Here is a 24,426-nt window from a genome sequence, read left to right as displayed (position 1 = left end):
CTGGGAAACTCCTGGGATGATTCCCTCCCCCCTACACACATAAACACACTCCACCCCTGCTCCTTGATCCTTCCATCTTGCTCAGTTCATTTTTATTTGTTTTCATCTTCCTTTGCAAAGTTTTAAAGCAGCCCCGTGCTGTCTATATGGCTGTTTATAGATTATATTTCTAGCTGACGGCTGTGCTTCTAATGTAATTTCTATAACTTTTCACTTGTTTAGCAGTTTCCCTTTCAGATGAATGTCTTAATCCCCCAAGTGCATTGTTTTCCACAAATATTTTGTGGTTTATATTGGCACTCTACGCACTGTTCTGTTTTAAACTGTGATTCATGTGGAGTTTTGCCTGCGAGGGTTGAAATATTACGAGGATTGAAACTTTCATCTTATTTCAAGGTTTGTTTTGCCTTCAGAAAAGGGCTGAACCCAAAGAAATCCAAGCAATACTGAAATCCAAGAAAATTTAATTCTTCCACAATCATTAGCCTGGTTATTTAGTTCCATATGCATCCTTACATGATTATAGTCATATTAATCACTGCATATGCATTAGCTTCAGATAGCAGCACATTAGCCCAAAGGTTAGCTATGAAGCAAGTTCCCTAATAAACATGAAAGCTGTCCAACAGAAGAAAATGGCGTCATTGGGAGTGTTGTTTGGATGTTGGACACATTCAGAAAAGGGTCTGCTGGGCAGGAAGTCACAGAGGCCAGCAATGCAGAGCAAATTTTGGGCAGATAACTATATACATAAACAAAACTAAATAATTTTATTCTGCAGTGCCATTGTATCAGAATGCATCTGACTCAAGGGGTTAAATGAAAGCAGGAATGAATTATTAGCTTGGGGGTATTACGTTTTGTTATATGTTTTGTTGTAGCTGTTATGACATAATTCTTCAAGGGAAAAGGCTCACATTTTGAATGTTTTTCAAAGAATCAAAAGAAATATATATGAAGTTTTGCAACATTTACATATATGAACACTTGATTTGTTAAGATATTAAGTCTGTGTTCTCATGATACTGTAGTATTTAAAACAAAAAAAAGTAAGCTCATTTAAGATTTTGTTTTGTTGTTCTACCTCAATCAATTTAGGAACTTGGCATCCTTATGTTCAGAAAACACAAGGGAATGTTGAAATATACAGATTCTTCTTTGCTTATGTGGAATGTGTCAACTAGCTTATTAATATTTACACATTCATAGGTCTGACATCTGTCAGCATTAAACATTATTTTGTTTTTAATGAGATAATTGATAGATTTATCATTCTGTCCTCAAAACAGCAGGGACAAATTCTTGGGAGGGATTTTTTAAAAAAAAGTCTCTGAAAAGTTGCAGCAGATTGTAAAGTAGCAGGATTCCCCTTGTTTCTGAAAAGGTTGTATTTGTAGTCTGAGAATACTCTAAGCAAATAAGACTATCCTTATGTTCTGTTGGATCAGACCATAGACCCATCTAGTTTAGCATCCTGTTCTCACAGTGGCCAACCAGATGTCTGTTGGGAACTCACAAATAGGACCTGAAACAGCCACCAATATACAGAGGCACACTGCCTCTAATTCTGGAGATATCACACAATCATCCTGGCTAATAGCCACCGATACCTTGTCCTCCATGAATTGATCTATCCCCCTGTGTAAGGCCATCCAAGTTGCTGGCCATTGCTACATTTCGTGCTTCATTCTAGTAGTGCAAAACAACATTACTGACCTGCTTAAGGCACGATCCATGATTCAGCAAATAATTTTTAAAACATACAAATGCTATCAGCTGTTTCTGGTTTATGTTAATTTAATGTAAAATAGCAAAGAGAAGGCTCCAAAATTTCCCACTGATATAGTAAATGGTTTGAAATGAACTATTTTGCGCTATGCTCTACATTTCCCCAAGGGATAAGAAATTAATCTAAGAGGAGACTTTCCCTTGGAAGGTGGGAATACTAGAGTCTTATGGTGCCTTTGTAGTATCTGTTTATTTGCAGCTATAGAAATTCAAAAGCATGTCAAAGTGCAAGTAGATAAATAGGTACCGCTCTGGCGGGAAGCTGAACGGCGTTTCCGTGCGCTGCTCTGGTTCGCCAGAAGCGGCTTAGTCATGCTTGCCACATGACCCGGAAGCTGTACGCCGGCTCCCTTGGCCAATAAAGCGAGATGAGTGCGGCAACCCCAGAGTCATCCACGACTGGACCTAATGGTCAGGGGTCCCTTTACCTTTACACTGAGCAGGACATGGGGATGGAGTAGGGATACATTCAAAACCAGGAAAACAGTGCTCATTTCAAAAATAGCCTAATTTCCTAATAGCTCCTTGAGACTCCTTGCTAGATACCTACAAAACTCAAACTTTTGCATGCTGTACTGGTTACATTCCTAAAAAGAACTCTTTATCTCCAGCCCCACCTAAACATGGAGGTGGGGTGTTCGGTACCTAAAAGGGTAAGAGCCATAAATGCTCATTTATGCAAATTTTATTCCATCCTTCAGTGACCATTAATGAGTCAACAGCAGCTATTAACTTAACAAAAGTCTTGGGATAAAAGGTTGTCCTCTCATTTGATGGTTGTAACAACATACAGGAATTGGGAATATTTAGCATGAAAGAAGACGACTTGCAGTTGTGTTCAGGTACTTGAGAGAAATTAGAAACAAGCTTATTGTGGCTGAGCTTTTGTGGGTAGATTCATCAGGCTGTTGAGGGCCAGTGAAGATGATGAATGCACAAATACTGGTCTGCAAGCTGTGAGTAAACATATCCACAGATTTAATAAATTCATCAATCCAATTAAATTAATGAGTTCAGTCACTAGGGGTCAATAAACTTATGGGTGTAGATCAGACAAGGTACACCAAAGCTTAGAAGCCTACTGCTCACTTTTCACAACATGACAGGGTGTTCCAGACATGTGCTTCTCCATGTATACTAAATGTGTGGAGGTCAAAGTGGAACCAAATCTCGTGATCAATTAGCACAACATGACAGGGTCACATGGAAATCTGCCTCCACATTAATACTGAAGCTATTGTTTACTCCTTATCCAGAGCACTCCCACTGTGGATTTGGAGAGAGGTGTATGCAAGACATTAGTGCCAACCCATCTGCATCCTGAGTGGTCACCTCATTTTACCTGATTGTAGGGCTGACACTGGATGGACCAGTCTTGCACATTGAAAATATAATCAGTGCTTTCTGTAGTGCTTTTAATATGCTCATTTGATATTGTGGAATTTTATCTCTTGTGTAACACAAGTCCAGTAATTAAGTGTTTACTCAGTCTAAAATACAGCATTCACAGTTAGGCTAACTAAACAAAATTGGAAGTGATTTCCAGTACACAGTCCAAGGCTCCAGTTCTGGATATGAAAACAAAACCAGGGTCCTAGGCTAAATTCTCCTTTCCAGGCCTTCAAACATTTGCACATGTCCAATTACTATACCATTTGTAACAGCCACATCATTTCTCAGTAACAGTTTAGACCCTGAGCTTAGAGAAGGTTTTATGGCACTCAATCAAAAGGAGTGTTTATTGTTTATGAGCAACTAATGTGTTTCTGCTATTCACACTTTCTTCTTGGCAAGAGAAAAGTACTTTGTACTAAATATACAATTAGGATAACGTGTTTTGCTAGCTTGCAGTAAGTCACGTAGCATGAAGAATCCTAAGGTATCTAAAGCAATCCATTATACCCCCTCCCTTTAAGAATATGGGCCTCCTAGAAGCACATTCTAAGAAAGAAATGATATTTACCCATATAAGACTGAGAGAGCATAAGAATGATATTGTTGAAGCAAACCAAGCTCCTTCAAGTTCAGCACTGTTTCCAAGAGTAGACAACAAGTTTTGACCCACTGGAAAGCCCACACATGCCATGGGGCACAATTCTATTTATTTACATGGCCGATTTCTGCTTAAACAATGGATGGGCAAACTAAGGCCCAATCGCCTTCTCAATCCAGCCCGCGGATGGTCCGGGAATCAGCGTGTTTGTACATGAGTAGAATGTGTGCTTTTATTTAAAATGAATCTCTGGGTTATTTGTGGGGCATAGGAATTTGTTGTTTTCCCCAAAAAATATAGTCCAGCCCCCCACAAGGTCTGAGGGATAGCAGACCGGCCCCCTGCTGAAAAAGTTTGCTGACCCCTGGTTTAAACAGTGAAGGCTCAATTCACTCCCTCCCCAGTTCAGCCACATTTGCTACCAGATGAATTCAGGAAATCATAGTTCCTGCCAGTCACACTGACTGGCAAATCCATCCTGGCTCAGAGCACTGGATCCAGGGCTGGTGGAAGCAGGTGGCCAGCCAGGTGGAACACTGGCCAAGGACCCAGGAGGTCATGGGGCTCCTCACTATAGATAAGGTAGGGGACTGTGTGTGAGAGAGAGACAAAGGAGAGAATGCAAGAGAGATATGAGCGTTAGAATGGAAAGAAACTATTCCTGGGTTTGTCAAGCGCACAGCATACTGCTACTGCCTTTCCTCTATTCTTTGCCTCTCTTCCTTCTATCCATTGTCTGGTTACCTTCCTTGCCCCCTTCTTTTTTCTCTATCCTCAGCTTCCCTTCTTCTTCCCTTAAGCTCATTTCCCTCCATCTGTTCACTTTCTCCCCCCCCCCCATTTCCATTTGTCCCTTCCTTCCTTTTTTATAGTTACATTACTTCTATTTCCTCCACTGTATAAATCAGAGGGGCTTGCTCCCTTTCGTGTTTGTGGGTCCTCTTTATTTAGCAAGGGGTTATTTTATCCAGACATCAGGTGTGTGGGTATGGGTGTGCTTAAACTCCACTCACTATCTTACATGTTTGCTTCTAATTGCCTCAGTAAGCAGCCACAGTTAAAAAGGGAATATAAAGAACATGGGCAGGGGGTGGGGGGGGACAAACCCTGGACAAAACAGCTTTTTAACACCTTTCCTCCTTTGGCCTCTTCCAGCAACTTCAAATCACCTGTTTAAGATTTGATTTTGGATCCCCCTGAGAGGCTTCTGGTCCTTTCAATACATTTGTTTGAGGATGTTTTTCCCCTTTTGTAATTACTATACTGCAGTCTTAATTATTCTAAATGCTTTGAGTAGCTCTCTCCGCCACTGAGCAATACAATAAATGGGAGAAAAATTTGGAAGGCTGGGGATAGCAAAGTGATTTATAGAATTTTCAAAGAATTGTAGAGTTGGAAGGGACCCTGAGGATCATCTAGTCCAGGGGTCAGCAACCTTTTTCAGCCGTGGGCCGGTCCACCGTCCCTCAGACCATGTGGTAGGCCGGACTATATTTTTTGGGGGGGGGGGGAATGAACAAATTCCTATGCCCCACAAGTAACTCAGAGATGCATTTTAAATAAAAGGACACATTCTACTCATGTAAAAACACGCTGATTCCCAGACCATCTGCAGGCCAGATTGAGAAGGTGATTGGGCCGCATCTGGCCCCCGGGCCTTAGGTTGCCTACCCCATATCTAGTCCAACCACCTGCAATTCAGGAATATGCAGCTGTACCATAAGGGGATGGAACCTGAAAACCTTGGCATTATCAGCACCACACTCAAACCAACTGAGCTAGGTTTTGTGGAAACAAAGTTAACTTTGGCTAACTTTGTTTGGCTTGGCCGCAATCAGGCCCTTCAACTGGGGCCCAGAAGAAAGGTTTTCATGTTGTCTGGATAGATCAAGGCTGGGCATTACCCCTCTCCCTCCCCCCGTCAGTTGGGCAACACCTAGAGAAATGTTTATACAGTACTTAAGTACTATTTCTGGATTGGTGGAGTCTGTAACCTGAAGCGTATGTAACCTGAGGTACCACTGTAAAGTTATACATTGAATTTCTACCACAATTTGTCTGTGGCTGGTAGAAAGGATTGGGAGGGACCAGGAATGAAGCACATAGAAGATGAAGCCAGACATGCTTGCAATCAGTGGCATAGAAAGCATGTAGGAACCACCCAGCAGAGTTTGTGGAATTCCTGGAAATGGGAATACTTAGCCAAGTTCCAAAACACAGGACGTCACTGGGGCAGAAAGCTCAGAATACGCTTGGATCCAAAACTGGTACGGACACCCAGACCACTACCGACATGATGGTAAAATTCTGCCCATAAATAAATAAAGTTGCGCCCTAGCTGTACTCCAAGACTCTAGCAGCTCTGTTACATTGCAACAGTTTTCAGGATTGTGGAGTTTGCCATCTTTCCTCTGCTAATGGTTTAATAGTTTCCACTGGGGTTATTATTTGCTGAAAGGAGATTCTGTATTTATTTAGCCTTTGCTTTATAAGACTGCTTTATATATTAGATAGATAGATATTGTATAATTCCATTTTAATTGTAAGTTGCGTTTTGCATTAGGTGGTGAATAAATTTAAGAAGCGGAGGAGGAAGCGCTAGTTCCCACCCCTTTCTTGCAGATCACAAACTCTAATTTTTCTGTGATTCTGTTTGACTGAAACATAAAGGTTAAATCAGTACTAATGGGCCAATATAGATCTATCTGGAAAAGAAATGCTAATTAGATCCATATTGACTATGAGTGCTTTGCTGAGTGAAAGCCATTAAGAGCAATGCTAAAGGGCAAGAGTTGCATGCACCAAATTGAGAACACTTAGCTACTGCATGCAAGATACTCAGCGTGCCTGTGTGATCTGATAATCAATTTTGTTGCACACAACAGTCACAGTGAAGGGTTTTTTTAGGGTGGGATGCAGGGAGTAGTTTGAAAATGTATTGTCAAACAGCATTGAAGGTGATACCTTCATATATACACATAATAGCAATATTCAGGTGAAAATAGTAAAACCGGAGACAACTGCAGCAGTTTTCATTGTGTGCAATACAAAACCTAAAGACATATATACCAAGTACTCGGTCAATGATGTTTCAGTCTCTATGAGAAAAAGCAATCAGGTCTCAAATAAGCAATAGTTTTGTGTACTTGTAGTTTTGGATCCTACAAGTACTAGTAAATTTCACATACACCTCCAAAATAGTCCAAATGGCTTCCCCATGCTTTCTGGGGGGCAATGGTAAGACAGTCCATCACTGAAGCCAATAGGTCAAAGTGGCAGCCACAAACAACTCAGCTTAGTAATAGCTCACTAACTTCCTATGAGCTGGCAGTAATACAGCACTGGCCTACATCCTTCATTCCAGTTGGAACTTAAATTGTCTGCAACAAATGGTAAGAACCTTGAGTTTGCTGCCGTGTTGCCTTATTTGCTCTGGTCACTATCAGGGCAGCATTAGCTAGGCAATAGAGGAGAAGGAGATCAATGGTGGATAATGGAAAGGGGGGCTGAATCGCATAGGGCTGTGCTGTATGGATCATTCCACTCTGAGACAGCCACTAGGCACCACCATCATCCCTTCTGTCCATTGATTGGCCCAGCCTCTGCCCTTATAAGCCCAAGGTCTACCTAGTCCTCCCAGTCCAATGACTGCTGCCACACATCAACCAGATGAACAGCCGTGTTCATTTAGGTTGAAAACAAGAGAATGTTAAGGAGGGTAAAAAATCACACTAGAGGCAGGATGGTCAAACTGAAGAACCCAGCCAAACGTGAATTCATCAGAGAATGTGAAGCACTATAGTTTCCTTCCACCACTTGATAATCTGCATCATCATCAGTAGGGTTATCCTAATGCATCAGAGATCCTGTCAACTCAGGGAGGTAGTGGCTGTGATAAGAGGGTAGGAACTGAAACAATGAGTTGGTGCTGATCTAGAACAGAAAAGATTCAGGAAATTGGGCAGGACAACAGCTCCTGGCCAAGGGATTGTTGGCATGAGATCAGTACCACACCTTGCAATTCTGCTGCTAGAGTAGGAGGCGAGTTACCTAAGTACCAGCCAGAAACAACTATCAGGGTTTATAGACTGGCCAAGGGTTTGTGTCTACACGGTTCCATCCCCCACTCCCACTCACCTTGCCCCACACAGATGCTGCATCTGACTGTTTTCAAGAGTCCATATCTTGCTTTGCAGTCTTGGGATCATTTTAGAAAGTGAATGCCAGGGCAGTGGTGGCTTGATTGGGAAATGTTTTCCAGGGACTCCTTTGAAGGCCCTACTTGGAAAGGACTAGGGAGATGGTCTGGCTCCTCCTCTGAACCAGAGAACTCTGTCTCTGAAGATTCTTGGGCCAGGCCACAACAGGACTATAATACATCCTGGCCAGCTGCATCAGTGTTATCCAAGATACTGAGTGTCACCCTCATAGCTGTGCAGGGAATCAGATGCTGGAGCTGACGGACTTCCTTGATTGAGAACCATAGTGCATATCAGTAGAGACAGAGGTCAAACATAAAATGTTGCTATCACAGTAAGTCCTGCAGAATATAAGTAGTTCATTGCTTTTGGCTTTGTGGACTGTGGTAGTCATTTAGGGCCATCATTACTATTAGGAAATTTCTTCTACTCTGTAATGATAGCTAGCTTTTTGCTTGTGCATAAAATTGCACTCAATCCCTCAACCTTCGCTCATATAAGGCTATCTCCATTTAAGTAATACATCTTCAGTGCAGTTCACTTCATTGATGTATTACAGTAACATGTCATTAGTGCAACAGCACTACAAGGTGCTTTGATGATGTATTAATAGAATACATCATCAGAATGAGTCACTCTGTTGATGTACTTACTTATTCAAACCTTTATTAGGCATTATACAAATAAAACGATAAAAGAGAAAGAAACATATAAAAGCCTTGAGATATAAACAGAAAGGCAGCAGTTGGCTACATACATATATATATATATACATATAAAATCAGTGGTTTTCCTTGTTAACCTGCTCCTTGGAGGACTGCTACCAAAAACTCGGCTACCCCCGCCGTTACCCTTTGGTCAACGTCGGATAGGCAGAATCCCACACATTCACCTTGTTGGGGCTCCAGACCACCCAGAAGAGGGGACAGCACGCGTTGACGGAGCGTACTGTACAATGGGCACTGAAAGAGAATGTGCTCTACCGTGTCCGGGACATTCATAGAACATCTGCAGAATCTCTTATTTCTCGGGATGTTTTGATATCTTCCCCTGACAAATGCTGAGGGAAAAACATTCAAACGGGCCAGCATAAAAGCCCTACGTTGGGCTGGAATTATTAATTTGGTGACGTAATTGGCTCTGCTATCTAAGATATTTAAATCATAGAATATGGGCGAACAAATTTTGTTTACAGCTGCCATAATATTTTGCCTCTCGACATCCTTTAGTCTAGTTAGGATATTATGGAAAATGTATTGCTCATTAGAATTGTACAGGGGCTCCAGCTCGATGCCTAAAGATTCAATCTTTTTTTCGAGGTACTGATACCATCTTGATTTGTAGGAGTCTTTGAGCAAATCAGCGAGCAGACTTGATGGAGGGCAGCGAAAATGGCAGCGTAACCAGTACTTTATTGAGGTGGACCAGGCCCAATATTCCATTGTGTGTATGCCTATTTCTGCACACATTGTTTCATATTTGATCACAGCTGGGAGTCCAAGAATACGTCTCAGAAAGCTGGAGTGAATCTTTTTTAAATCACTATTATATGCTTGGACCCATAGCGGGATTCCATAGAGTATCTGGGATTGCACTTTTGTTTGGAATATCTGATTGGCCGCAGGAATAAATTGATTGCCTTTCTGATAATAAAAACGGGCAACAGCTGATGAGGTGCACTTTGCCTGTTTTATGGCATTTGTGCAATGATTTGCCCACCCTAAATTGCTCTGGAATAAGATTCCCAGATACCTATAGATTTTCACTTGTTGAATTTCCTGCCCTCTTATTTTCCATTTCTCTAATTTCCAACCATTCGAGAAGACCAAAATTTTTGTCTTCTCGTAATTTATAGAGAGCTTGTTACATTCGCAGTAAAGGATCAGAGAAGATATAAGGCGTTTCAGACCCAAGCTCGTTAATGATAGTAGAACAGCATCGTCTGCGTATAATAATAGAGAAACTGGTTTCTGATTAAGTTTAGGGGCATGTGATTCTATTTTTTGAAGGTGATCTGGCAAATCTGATAAAGATAAATTAAATAGGAAGGGGGCAAGAATACACCCTTGTTTTACCCCTTTCGAGTTTGGGATGTCTGATGAAAGGTGACCTTTGGTGTTAAGTTTGACTTGACAGATATTGGAAGAGTATAAATTTTTTATTAGGATCAATAAGCGCTGATCAATTTTTAATTCTGCGAGTTTCCTCCACAGCTTTGGGCGGTCAATTGAGTCAAATGCACCACGAAAATCTACAAAAGCAGCATATATCTTAGATTGCCTTTGAGATCTGTATTTTTCAACCAAATGCATAAGTATAAGGCAATGGTCTAATGTAGAGCAACCTTTGGAGAAACCTATTTGTTCTTTCCCTGGTAAATTTAGATTTTTCATCCAGGTAAGGAGTTTAGATAAAAGGTGCTTAGCGTAGACTTTCCCTATCACTGATAATAGGCTTATCGGTCTATAATTCCTTGGTTCTTTTGGGTCGCCATTTTTAAAGATTGGGATAATTATTGATCTTAACCATATCTCAGGTATGATCCCATATTTATCTATGAGAGTAAACAATTGAGCTAAGGGTTCTGCCCACCAATCTATATAGGTCTTAAATAATTCTATTGGTAGACCGTCTGGCCCAGGAGATTTCCCCGATTTGAAATTTTTAACTATCTCTCTAATTTCCTCTTCTTCTACCCTTGGCCACTCCTGGAGTTTATTGATTTTATTTTTAGTGGTTTCATTTCCTTTAAGTTCACTGTGTAGATTGTTAAATACCGATGTAAAATATTGGGACCATTTGGATTCTGCAATTGGTGGTAGAGTTAGTTGATTTTCGGGTTTCAATCCTCCGTACACTAGGTTCCAGAACGCTTTGTTATTTTTACTCTGAATTGAGTCGAGTAATTGTAGCCATTTTTGGGTTGCATATTTCTGTTTCTTTTCGGCCAGAATGTAATGATATTTTCTTTTTTCATCAAGATAAGAGGGCTCTAGTTTAGTGCGATTATTTTTAAATGTTTGGCGCAGTTTTCTTTTTAGCTGGAAACATTCATCGTCAAACCAAGGGCTAGCGCTATGTTTAAGTACCCAAACTTTAGGTGGAGTACTAAGTTCTACGAACATTTGGAAGATCTCATTATAAATTTTCGGAATATCGCTGTAGGAATTAGTGGTCTTTAAGTTGGATAATACTTGTTTTCTCAGGTTGGCTGTAAGTTTTTGCCCCACTACTGCACTCATTTCCTGGGACCATTTTAATTGGGTCATTTGTTTGTATTGAGAGGGTTCTATAATATTGTGCTTGGTTATCTTGGTTTCATCCTTTAAGTTAATAGACAACAATAATGGCTGATGGTCGCTTTCAGTACGCGTTCCAATTTTGAGGTCCATGATCGAATTTATAATATTATAAGGGACAAGAATATAGTCGATGACACTGCATCCTCGGGGGGAGAAGTATGTAAACTCCCCGCTTCTATCGCCTTTTGTTGAACCGTTCACAATCTGCAAATTAAAGTTGTTACATAATTCAAGTAGGCGTAAGCCTTCGTTGTTTACAACCCTATCTCTGGAGAATCGTCCTATTTTCAAGGCATGTGCGATATCATTATCAGTATTCCAATTTAGTTTGCTACATAGTTGTTCATTGTTGGTTCCCACTCTGGCATTAAAATCACCTGCTATAATCAATGAGGCATTTGGGTATTTATCGGTCAAATTTTCTATATAAAAGGTTAGTTGTGACCAATTTTCACTGTTGCTGTTGTTTTTGGATGGGGGGATATAGACATTTACAAGTAGCAAAGTATCGTCTTTTTGGGTTAAAAGTAGGGCTTGTGCAAGTGGCAAGCATTTTTCTAACTGCTTGATTTCAAACCCTAAGTTGTCTTTGATCATACAACAGAACCCTGCTTTCGGCCGGCCCTTCGTGTTTATTTTCAATGCGGGTTTCGTATAGGAGGAGAATCCATTGATTTTAATATCTCTAGTTGACCATGTTTCTTGTAGAAGTATTAATTCAAAATCTTTAAAGAAGTTCATTAGGTCTGGGTCTCCGTCTTTGTTTCCCCACCCTGCAATATTCCAGGACAGCAAGCGTAGGATCCGTTTTTGAGTTGGTGGCTGGTTGACAGCATTTAGTCATTCTAATTCTGTTATTGAGTCCAGCGAGGGATTTTGTCTTGTGCCGATACAGCCATTTGTCGCTACTTTCGGTGGGGAACATAATGGTGGATCTTTTAGATTCTTTTTTAAAGTGCGGGAAATTAGAATTTCCTCCCTTTCTTGATTTTCTTCCTTAGCTGTTCCTTGTTCCTGAGAGATTTCTGTGGTTGGTGGGCTATTATGGACAGTAGGATTGTTTTCGGTCTCTACTTCCATTTCTTTGGTTTCATTTGGTGTTGAGCTCAGTGTGTCAGGTCTGTTGGAGGTCATCTTTTGTTCGGCAATGTTAGAATCCTTTGTAGTACTTAAATAAGGGGTACCTATTTCGTTTGGAGCTAGTATTTGATATCTCAGCCAGGAATTTGTGGTCTCATTGCTGGAGTTTTTCCTTGTCATTTCATATTTTAAAGGAGGCTGGATTTGAAGCTCTGCATCTATACATTTGAAAGTTCCATTAGTAGCTCTCTTTTTGACTATGCATTTTGGGGAGAGGGCTGGTAGGTATGAGGTTTGATTGTGTATTGTTTCTACTGCATTTTGTTGGCCTTGTTGGTGAATTTCGGTCAATCTGGCCTGTAGTTTCGTCAGTTTACTGAGTATGCTTGTTTGTTCTTTATCTGGTAAGTTGGTAAAGTTATTCAGCAGATCTTCTTCTTCTGGGACTGTCCAGTCTGTTGTGTCAAGGGCGAGGCTGTTAATTGATGCTACAATCGCATGATTTGGGAGCTTAGATTTTTCTTGCGTGATTTCTCGGGTAGCTGGCAGCGGTTTCTCCCATCTACTGGGTTCTTCCACGGGAGTAGGGCAGATATCGGCTTCTGTTGGAATGGCCTTGTTCAACTTGTTCTGTCTTTTAGATGCAATCAATGGTCTGAGCGATATATCTTCAAAGTGTCGACGTGGAATAATTCCTTTCTGGGCTAAATGAGCCTTTTCCCTTAAGATTTTGGTTGGGATTCTATGACTACCAAATCTTAGTAGTACTTTTTTGGAATATCCATCGTTAGTGAGCCTCTTGACTGCTTTTAAGTCAATCCTTCCCCCCTCAAGGCCTAGGAGCAGATTTAGATGATGTCTGGCCCAGAAGGATGACTCCCAGTAAGGTAGGGGCCCTCTGTATGGAAAAATGTGGAGAACAATCTCACATGGCCTCAGTATCAAGTTGACTGAGTGAGGGGGGCTTCCTCTGATTTTTGGTTGGTTTAGAGGTATAAATTTGTATTTGTTCTGTTTATCTCCAGGGCTTGTTAAGGATGGCAAAAAGGGAGTGAGTTGCCTCCTTTCATCTGGGTTATCCAGCTTCTTGAAGATGTTTTGTAATTGTTCAAAGATTTTTTGAACTGTTTGAGCAGTCAGTAGGCAGCATTCCTCCAGCAGCTCCACCTTTCTATCAATTAGTACTTGTGCCTCGGTTATGGGAGTAGTAGCCTTGTCCTCGTTTATTCCTAGGGATATCTCTTCAACTGTCTTTCCATGTAAAGAGTTGAGAGAGTTTTTGGGAGGAGATATGTGCTGTTTTTGAAGTAGCAGATACTTATCTAGATTACTCTGTTTGAAACCAGAGGGCTCTGCGTCAGTTTCTGTGTCAGGACACCTGAGTCTTTTGGCTCTTCTCATTGCAGATTCTTCTTAAATCAATGAGATCAGACTTCTTCCCCAGTGTCGAAGCAATGATTCTTCAACATCCTCTTAGTTATAGACCAACATCTGGAGAGCACCATGTTGACTGTCGCTACTCAGTACACCAGTGTGGAAGCAATGGTTCTTCAACATCCACTTCGTTGGACTGGTCATGTTGTGCGGATGCCGAACTGCTGAATTTCTGCTTGTCAGAAGAATGGTAAATCCAGAAGCTGTACAGTGATGCACCTCTGTGGGGAGCAAGTCCCACAGCAGAGGGGCTGCCACAGAGAAGGCCCTCTCCCTTGGGGCCAGCCACTGAGGGCAGTGGTATTGCCAATAAGGTCCCCTCTGTTGATCTCATCACCCAAGATCACTCTGTTGATGTATAACTCAAAAGATGGTACTATCTAGGGTAATGTGCACATTTAATTTATCAGAAAAACATTAGGATCCAAGATCAAAGACACCCTTTAAGGGGAATCAGTGGGTTGGAAAAGCCTGAGATTCCTATGGATTAAGACTTGGGATTGCTATGGTTTTATTTAAGGAATTATTTGAAAATGTATTAAGCATGGAGTGGATTTTTTTTTAAAGGAAACAACCTTAACAACAGCAATCAAGTCAAACAAACACCACAGCCAGACCAAGTTCATAGCAATTATCTTTCATTTTTTGTTCTTTAGTGTCCAGGGCAGAGCCCATAACCCCCCACTTGCCATACAGGGTGATAGGTTGTTTGTTTCTTTACATTTAGAACCTGCCATTTCCATGATGTCTCAGGGCAGATCACAACCATTATGAAGCAGAATATATTTCGGGTAGGGTTTAATGGCTGCCACCTAAGCATACTTACCCATTAAAGTCTTATTTAACTCAGTGGCAACTTAATAGGACTTGCTTCTGGGGAAACACACACAGAGCTGTGCTATATATCATGCTTAATTTATTGCTAGACTGTGACTATTATGGATTTTAAAAGAAACAAAAAAGAGATGGTGCTGATTGAGAGAGATCATTTTATTTATTAAGCCACCTCTGTTAGTTATCATTCAATTCTTTGTCATTGTAACTGTTTGATCTTCTGTTTGACTGTATTTGAATCAAATACATTTTGATAAAAGTGGGAAAGAAACCAGTTGGTTTTTTTTAAAGTACTCTTGCCCACATAAAAAGGTCTTATATTGCCTCCAGAAGATGGCCTTATTGTTCTAGCGTGGGTGGTATGCTCAAAATGACATTACCAATTAACTTTAGAGATCTGTAATCAACTAGAATAGCTAGTATAATCTATCTTGATTATATCATCTCTTTCCGATAGGAATAAATGTGAACACCAAGTAATACAAAACAAAGAGTTTCTGTAACCCACAAACCCATTGTCTGATGTAGATATTTTAAAATTGCTGTATGAACAGAGATATTTAACTCACCTATCCTATGCAGTTGCCATTGGGAAAAATAAGCAACAGCTGGATGTGCAAACCGTTACACAGCCTAGCTGGAGGTTTAAGAACTAATGTGCTTCCATATGTATATTACATGAAAGCAACAAATTTAGATGCTGTTTCCAATGTCCACAGTTTCTGCAGATATCTAAGACTGTAAGGCAGAAAAATGTGAAACTCCTTTGAAATAAAGAGAGGTTTTCCATATCCCTGATGATCATAAATTATTGGAGGAATTATTTCCTTTGCCAGTAGTCTTAAAAGCCGGAGAAATTTATTTGTCATCCCCCCAAAAAAACATGTGTCTGGTGGGTTGTGTTTAACATAATATTTCAATTCATTCCCACCTTCGTTTGCCTGCTTTTGGTTGCAGAATATGCAGAAGTCTGTAAGCGTTTCAGATAAAGATGTCGGATGATGTTGGACATCACTTTGAAACAGATGGTCTTTTTGTTGACATTGGCCTATATTTGTAAAACTTGAAGAGCTGTGAATCTTCTGTAACATGAACTGTGGTATCCTGAATCATTTGGAATTACAGCATGTAGGCCATTACACAGCATGAAGGATTTCAAAGTCTTTCAGTTTGCTGTCTTAAGTCATTTACAAGTGGCAATTGTGACATTGTTCCATTTTTGTGGGCTGAATTCCTTGACAGTTTCGGGTGAGGAGTGATTATCAGTGTAGAGAATTGCCTCCATATTCAGACTATCCGTTTTTACAAGCATCTTCAGTTACCCAAGACAAACTTCTTTTTTAACTACTTTTTTGTTGTTGAAAACCCTTATAATTTGGTTATAATCATAAAAGACACTTAGAATGTTTCTTATAAGGTTCCAGAGAGTGCTCTTTCAATAATCTGGATATTATTATTATTATTATTATTATTATTATTATTATTATTATTAAAAGCATATTGAATTTGAAAACAATGATTGTGTTCTACTACCAAAGATACTTAAGAAACACATTTTCAAAAATCCTATCAGGGGACTGGTGTTTCAAACTTCGCTCACCAGACAAATGATAATTTTCAACATATAAATCACCCCGTCTCTCCTGTATTATGTGAGGAGTCTCAGTTGAAGAGATTCTATGGGAAGTACTCATCGCAATTGCATGTAGGGTCTTCCTTAGGCTCAAAGTCCTCCTCGTAGCTCAGTCCTATACCCTTTGACCCAGCTTGTTTGTGCTCTCTGCAAATGAGCTGCTTCTTTTCAATGGTATGGATCAGGGGTGGTCAATGGGCCCACAAACTGGAATCCATTTTGATATCCTTTTGATCTAGCAGTCGTACAAGTTTCCAGTCAAGAAAAAAAAACTTTCACTAAAAAGAATAAGGATATGTTCACAACTTGTAGGAATCAGAGATATTGCCCACTTTAAATCAGGGGTGGTTAATTCCCATCCAGCAAGGCCAAAGGCTAGACATGACAAAAATTGTAGTTCAGCAACATCTGGGCAGCCACAGTTTAGCCATGCCTCCTTTAAATGTTATCTATCTTGTTAAAGTCTTTGTAAACCACAGAGTCTAGGACTTGCCAATCAGAAGGTCGGCCGTTCGAATCCCCGCGATGGGGTGAGCTCCCGTTGCTCGGTCCCTGCTCCTGCCAACCTAGCAGTTAGAAAGCACATCAAAGTGAAGTAGATAACTAGGTACTGCTCTGGCGGGAAGGTAAACAGCGTTTCCGTGTGCTTCTGTGGTTCGCCAGAAGCGGCTTATTCATGCTGGCCACATGACCCGGAAGCTATACGCCGGCTCCCTCGGCCAATAAAGCGAGATGAGTGCCACAACCCCAGAGTCGGTCACGACTGGACCTAATGGTCAGGGGTCCCTTTACCTTTATCTATGGAACACAAATGCAGTGTGTGTGTGTGTGTGTGTGTGTGTGTGTGCCACAGCTCTCAAATGGGAAGAACAAGGGGTGCCTCACGAGATCCTGCACCAAACCCCAAAGAAACTATTGGCTGAATTGGGGCAGCCCACAGCTGCCCTTCATAATCATGGCAGTCCAAAATGTCTTGTCAGGAGCCCCAACAAATTTCCTGCAAACGAAATAATTGGGTGGCTGTTCCCCACTGCTGCTGGGTAAGGAACAGAGGAGGACTCTGAGTGAAGCAAACCCCGCTTGCTCCAAATCCAAGGCTGTTCGAGAACATAAGATGATACAACCTCCTCGCTCCCGCTATTTCCTGAGAAATGTTGCCCCTACAGATGTTGGCCAGCCATCCTTGGTCTAGCCATCGCTATCAGAAGCATTACCACTATCGCTACATCAGCCATTAACAGAGAGGCGTCCTGCAACATCTGAGTAATCCCAGCCACCCTGTGTAAATGCATCACACTGCTGAATGCCTTTTAATTAACTTCAAGCAGTACTGACTCGGAAGCACTTTTAAAGCCTGTTTGGAGACTTGTAAAAAGAAAGAAGCAAAAAATGAGGCTATCTGGGGAAGGGGTGCATGCAGTGTCTTTTAAATGGAACATTGCTACTTGCTGCTTAATTCAGCTCACGGCCGTCAATTCATGATCATACGGCCACATGCTCCTTCCCCCCCACCCCCACCCCAAGTAAAAGCTATAGGTGCTCTTCGACTGGCAAATATCATAGAACAGTTTCCGTCAGGTGGGTTCCATTACAGAAGCTACATCTACCTCCAGGGGGCCTCCCCCGCTCCTTCTGCAGTTAAAAGAGAAAGCACTTTCTTTCTTTGTGACCCCTCTGTCTGGTGATAATAATATGAATAAATGTCATTGTTTTCAGTGAGCTTTAGTTTTGCTGCTTGTGTTTAAAGTCAAAGCATATAGGTTCAGAGCTCCGGGCCACTTTTGTATTAAGTACTGAGCAGTGGGGTTAGAGAAGTGTACACTCCATCAATAACACACAATGGGGGAGAGGGAGGGAGGGAGGGGAGAGGGAAAATGTGTAGGGCTCTTAGCCGTCTCAAAGAGAGAATAAGCGGCCTCACTGTTTTGAAGCACCCATGCTTTCCTGTGTCCTTTTGTGGCTTAAGAAGAATATTAAAACAGAACTGGTGCATTAATTTTAAAAGGGAACTGGAAAAAGCAACCAGATTTCTGTAGCAGTTATTTCAGAAGTGGGGTATATACTCGTTCATTATGTTTAACAAACTGCCAATTTGCTTATGCGGTGCTTTTCCTTTTAAGTCATGCTACCAAAAAATAAATAAAAACCCAGAGATGTCTTCCTTCATCTCAACAACAAATGTACATGCAGAGTGAATAAACAGTTTCAGACAAACATGGGTATGCCAAAAATACACAACTTCCTCGGTGAACCAAAGAACTAGTTGACCGGGAGAAACAGCAGGCAAACACCATCATTCATGTAACCTCAAGCCGGAGACTTATCCTGCCCAAATTCATTCTGTAATTCACAGGACAGCAACCTCCAGCCCAGGGACTATATACAACACCCCATTTCCTCATACATCTGGGAAGGAGGCAGAAAGAATGTTTCATAGAATCAGATCATATAACTGTAGAGTTAGAAGGGACCCCAAGAGCCATCTAGTTCAACCCTCTGCAATGTAGGAAATCTCAACACGGGGTCCCCCAACCAATTTGAAACCTTACTGGACCCTGCTTAGCTTTGCAAAAGTGCTAGCAGTTTTATTTTCCCATGGGTGGATGGGGAGGAGGAAAGAAGGGGCATCACACCCACTTTTTGCTTTGGCCCCATCCACCACCCTGGCCACTTTACTCCAAGGGAATGTAGCCATCTACTCTGAAAGTGTTGCCACCTCTGTTCAAATTACAGTGATACCTCGGGTTAAGAACTTAATTCGTTCTGGCGGTCCGTTCTTAACGTGAAACTGTTCTTAACCTGAGGTACCACTTTAGCTAATAGGGCCTCCCGCTGCCGCCATCGCATGATTTCTGTTCTCATCCTGAAGCAAAATTCTTAACCCGAGGTACTATATCTGGGTTAGCAGAGTCTGTAACCTGAAGCGTCTGTAACCCAAGGTACCACTGATTTAATCCATCGTGTTCAATGTGCAAATCCAGTGCACAAATTGATCTGAGGCCAACGGTATAGTGGCAGGTCTATCTCTCAGCTATCATAAATCAGAAATAGTCTACGTTCTACATTCACATTGGTTCCAGAAGTCATCAAGGATCAAAAGTTGGAGCCCCCCATAGGCTTTGCCTTTAAGTATGGAAGACTGGCTGGAAGCAACAAGGATTCTGCTGGTCCGGTGCCCCTTCGAGACTTGGGGTTTAACATTAAGGACCATCAAAGAGACCGGCAGAAAGGAACTGAGAGAGATAAAAGGGCCTCAGATGTGAGGTCTCCAGGTTAAATAAATAACACAAAGACTGATGGACATTGGTCGGGGATTGGAACCGGGAAAAGGGTGGGTAGAGGTTGGGAATCCAAAGGGCACATAAGGATAATTTGTTTTCTTTTTTTTACTTTTAATTAATGGTAAGGAAATTGGGTAAATCGTGGAAGGGAAATTTTGGTCGACTTTAGGAAAAAGGTCTAAGAATAGTTAATGAGGTATAAGTATTGATGTGTGTTTTAAATAAGGTAAAATTGGTTTCTTCTTTTTTAAATTAATTGAAAATAAGATTGTTAAAAATAAATGGAGGAAATGGAAAAAAGGAAGTAAAGTAAAAAATGGTATGTTAGAATAAATGTATAAGTTAAGGTAAAGAAATAAGTTAAGGACTTGCTGAACTGACAACTTAAATTGGAATACAAGAAGGGGAGGTGTGAGGAAGTCTGAGAAATAAGGTTAAGAACGATAACTTTATGTGTTTTCTCTATTTTTCTTTTGTTGTTTAATTTTGTTATGTATTTTTGTATTTTTCTTTTGTTCTGTTTATTTTTTGTTCTTGTTTGTTTTTTGAAAATGCTAATAAATATTATTTTAAAAAAAACAAAAAAAAACAGAAGTCATCAAGGATCAAGTGGCCCATCGGGCAGCCCCTTACCATAAGATTATTAAATAATTAGGTGTTTGGATCCCAAATAACCTACACAGATTTCAGGAAAGTAACTTTAACCTTGCGGTCCAGGAAGCCAAATTAGATATTAAAAGTGGTTTCCTGAAATAATGTATCTTTGTGGGAACTCATTGGATCAAACTGATGTCAATACATCTACTTTCTTAGTAATGGGGAAGATGAACAATGGGGGACCATAGAACAGGACAACAGAACATTGGATACATTTCTGCTTCTATCTTTGACAGGAAAACAATTTGACTTAGTGAAGAATCCTCATTTAAATTGAACCATGCAAATCTGGTCTAGATGGCAAATCCCACTGTCTCTTCCACTCACCCCTCTTCTTCCCCTGATGTCATCCACTCTTTAACAACAGAGATAGAGCCCAACAACTGTCCACCTGGAGGAAGTGGGGACAATATCGCACAAGAGATTTCCATAACCGTGGGCTACCAGTGACACAGGATTACATTAAAGCAACTTTGCAGCATCCTCAAATCCTTGGGCTACTGTTACATCAGGTTACTCGCTTTTAAAAAGGTCCTGTTGTTAAATAGCAGGACTGGGGCTCAGTTTGAGGGACTGGGGCCAACTGCCCAGAGTTCCTGGAACGGCCTAGTTTCAAACATATATGATAGCCTATTAAATACCAGGCCTACCAGTCCATCTGGTGTTAGTATAAGCTTGGGAATAAGACACTGGTTAAGTGCTGGGAGCCAGAAACTGGAATATATTATGGCAGGGAAATAATTTCCACATTGTATCTGCTGAGAATCAGAAAAAAAGATTTAAAAACACTGCATCACAGGCAATATACCTGGCCTAATACATTTCATGAAGGACAACGGAGGGGTGGAGCTAATGTGTTTGGAATTCCCTCACTAAGTGGTGGGGTGGGTGGGCAAAACCAGCCCCAAGGGGATGCTTTGACATGGAAAACATCTGGTAAATAGATTGTCTTCTGAGAAGCCACACAACTTTTATTCTGATTACGGGAGAATGTCTTTCAATCGCTTCACAATGGTCTACATACATCTTATAAGCGGATGAGCACTTTTTTCTGTGTGCAGGGTGGGGGTCAATGCTAATTCAAATATAAGTGGAGGGAAAAGACTGATCTCTGAAGGGATACCACATTCTAGAAAATGCCTAATTTCCTTATTAATATGCAAAATCATGAAGGCTGGGCCAGAATTGTTCCGCTTATATATTGTGAGGAATTCAGTATTTGAGAAATATGTATACTCACCTGATCTGCACCTGTCAAACTGATGTGCAGATCAGAATGCAGTTATGCACCAGTATTTAGAACACCCCCAATTCCTGCACTGCAGGGGGCTGGACTAGATGACCCTTAGGGTGCCTTCCAACTCTATGACTCCATGAAAAGTCCCAACAGGGCTCATCGGCAGCTCCTCAAGGCGCAGGGTGCAATCCATCCCAGAGCCCAGCGGAGCGGGGCCTTCTGCTGCTGCTGTCTTGGCATTTAGTAAAATAACTAAGTATCTACTCAGAAGAAACCCATACTGAGTTCAGTGGGCCTTACTGCCATGCAAGAGTATGTGGGACTGTAGTGTTTTATCTAGGCAGCCAAGGCTTCTCTGGATGACAAGATCTTTTTGCTTTTTAAAAATCCGCCCATATACACAGAACTCCCTGTGCACCTTTTGGACTGTATCTGTAGGTTCCCCCTATGTGTCAAATAACTGGGGACAAACAAGTGTTGTTTACTTTTTATAATACATGGAAGATGGATCTCCATCGGGAGGTTGTGGACTCTCCTTCCTTGGAGGTTTCTAAGCAGAGGTTGGATGGTCAACTGTCATAGATGCTTTAGCTGAGTTTCCTACATTGCAGGGGGTTGCACTAGAAAGATGACCTTTCTACCAGTAGGACAGGAAGAAAACAAGGTGGGAAGGGGGCCACGTTCGGAAAAAAGTTGAGAAACACTGGTTTAGGGAATGCAGGGCATAGCTCTGTCCTTCAGCACCCCAGGGTCTTCTGCCTGAGGTGGCCGTCTCACTCCCCTTAATGATATGGCTGGCCACATCTCTACTCATATATGTAGCTACTCCGGATGGTCAGATTATGGGCTTAAAAGTAACATTTGAATCTTAGTGTGTCATGAAGCCGCTTTCAATCATTCCCACCCGCACGCCCGCCAGTGAAAATTGTGACACTAAGTAGCTGGAAATGGAAATGGCTTCCAAATCCAGCCATCCTCCAACAGTAATGGGACCCTGCCCTATGCAGAAACCTCTAAGGTTGTTGGTTCCCCTATGATTTGCTTTCTTGCTCTCTGGTGCCATCTGTTGGCTGAGAGTAGCCCATCATTCCTGGAAAATATTAAGGAAAAAAATCAAGCTGCATGCAGTTTCTCTGGCTCTGACTCTAACATAAATAAAGACCTCCCTATTTCCACCCCCCCCCGAAGAGCAGTGTATACTTTTGCAAGATGGAAGTGCAAGAACTAATAAAATATATGGTTTAATTAACTAAACTTATGCTGCAGTATACACTAGAAGTAAGTGATTTACTGAGCGTTATCCTCTTCAGGACAGAATAATGTAAACAGCATAATTAAAAGTTGATGAGAAGTATATTTATTGAGCGCAAAGGATGAACAGACACTTAGATTTATGGTACACAAAGTGTACCTTTAGTTTACAATATTATTAACGTTTTAAAGTCCAAAGCCTGTGCGTAATGAATTCAAAGTGCTTTGTTCCATGTAGAGATTATTTCAGCCGTGCTAATACCTCACACTTTGGATAGTAAATTACATCTCCGGTCATATCCTAATGCAATATGATCTATTATGATCAAGTGATTACATTCATTGAGACATCTATGGCTACAATATATCAAGTTGTCTATAAAGTCACATGGAATAGATGAAGAACCATTTATTCATTTGTGACGTGGGTTTCAGAGCTATTCATCATTGACTGCACCACAAAATGAATACCCACTGTTTAATTTTAATTAATCTGTAGATTCATCTTAGTTAACACTAAAGTCTTTTTAAAAAACAGCCAAAAGGATAGTGTGAACAGTACCTTTGTGTTTAATGCTTGGGATCACACATTATATTATGCAGATATGTATGATACTTGGGAAGCAAATGTGTAAACCAGCACACTTATACACACAAAAACAAACTCTGGTTAAGTTCTGTTGTTGTTGCTGTTGCTGCTGCTTAGATAGCCAGTAAGAACAACATTATCATTTACTTCTCTGATATGGACCATCTGGTATGAGGTGCTAAGCCAAGATGGTGGATAAGTTTTCAGGGATCATTATGAAAGGGTTGAGAAGTAACTCAGTTCTGAGAATCAGTCCTATTTAAGCTAGGGCTAGTCATGTGACCGGTATAGAAAATGTTGCCCTCTCTGCATGAGCTTCATTTGTCCTCAATGACATCTGGACATTGCTAAATCTGATTGGCTATATGACATTGTGGTGTCATCATGTTCAGAATGTGATCCTGATCAGTTGGAACTTTCCACTACTTTCTTTACACTACGCATAATTTTACTCGCCTCTGTTATGTCCCCACTTATTCACCTTTGCCTCCAAAACTAAAAAGGCTAAGCTACTGCAACCTTTCCTCAGAATATAGTTGTTCCATTATTCTGATTATTTCAGTTGCTCCTTTCTGCACCAACTCCACAACACACATTTTTAAGGTGAGGTGATCAGAATGATACATAATATTCTAAAGGTGGTTGCACCACAGATTATTATTAGTTGTAACATGGAATTTGCCTTTTTTCACAGCTGCTGCACAATGGTTCCAACGTTATCCACTGTGACCCCCAAGATCATATTCCTCATCATTCACTGTAGGCCTGGGTGATGTATTGAGAGCCAGAGTGCAATGGCGCCTTCACCTGGCAGTATACTGTGGGTGAAATCGCCATCACTCCTGAGTGATCACGCCATCACTCCGCGCAGAGGTGGGAATAACAACAATTTATTATTTATACCCCGCCCATCTGGCTGAGTTTCCCCAGCCACTCTGGACGGCTCCCAATTGAGTGTTAAAAACAGTCCAGCATTAAATATTAAAAATTTCCCTAAACAGGGCTGCCTTCAGATGTCTTTTAAAAATAGGATAGCTGCTTATTTCCCTGACATCTGATGGGAGGGTGTTCCACAGGGCGGGTGCCACTACCGAGAAGGCCCTCTGTCTGGTTCCCTGTAACTTCACTTCTCACAATGAGGGAACCGC

This window comes from Podarcis raffonei, chromosome 5 (assembly GCF_027172205.1).
Source record: "Podarcis raffonei isolate rPodRaf1 chromosome 5, rPodRaf1.pri, whole genome shotgun sequence".
In the NCBI taxonomy this organism is placed as follows: Eukaryota; Metazoa; Chordata; class Lepidosauria; order Squamata; family Lacertidae; genus Podarcis; species Podarcis raffonei.
The sequence above is the reverse complement of the archived record's forward strand: the minus strand, read 5'-3'. Positions refer to the sequence as shown.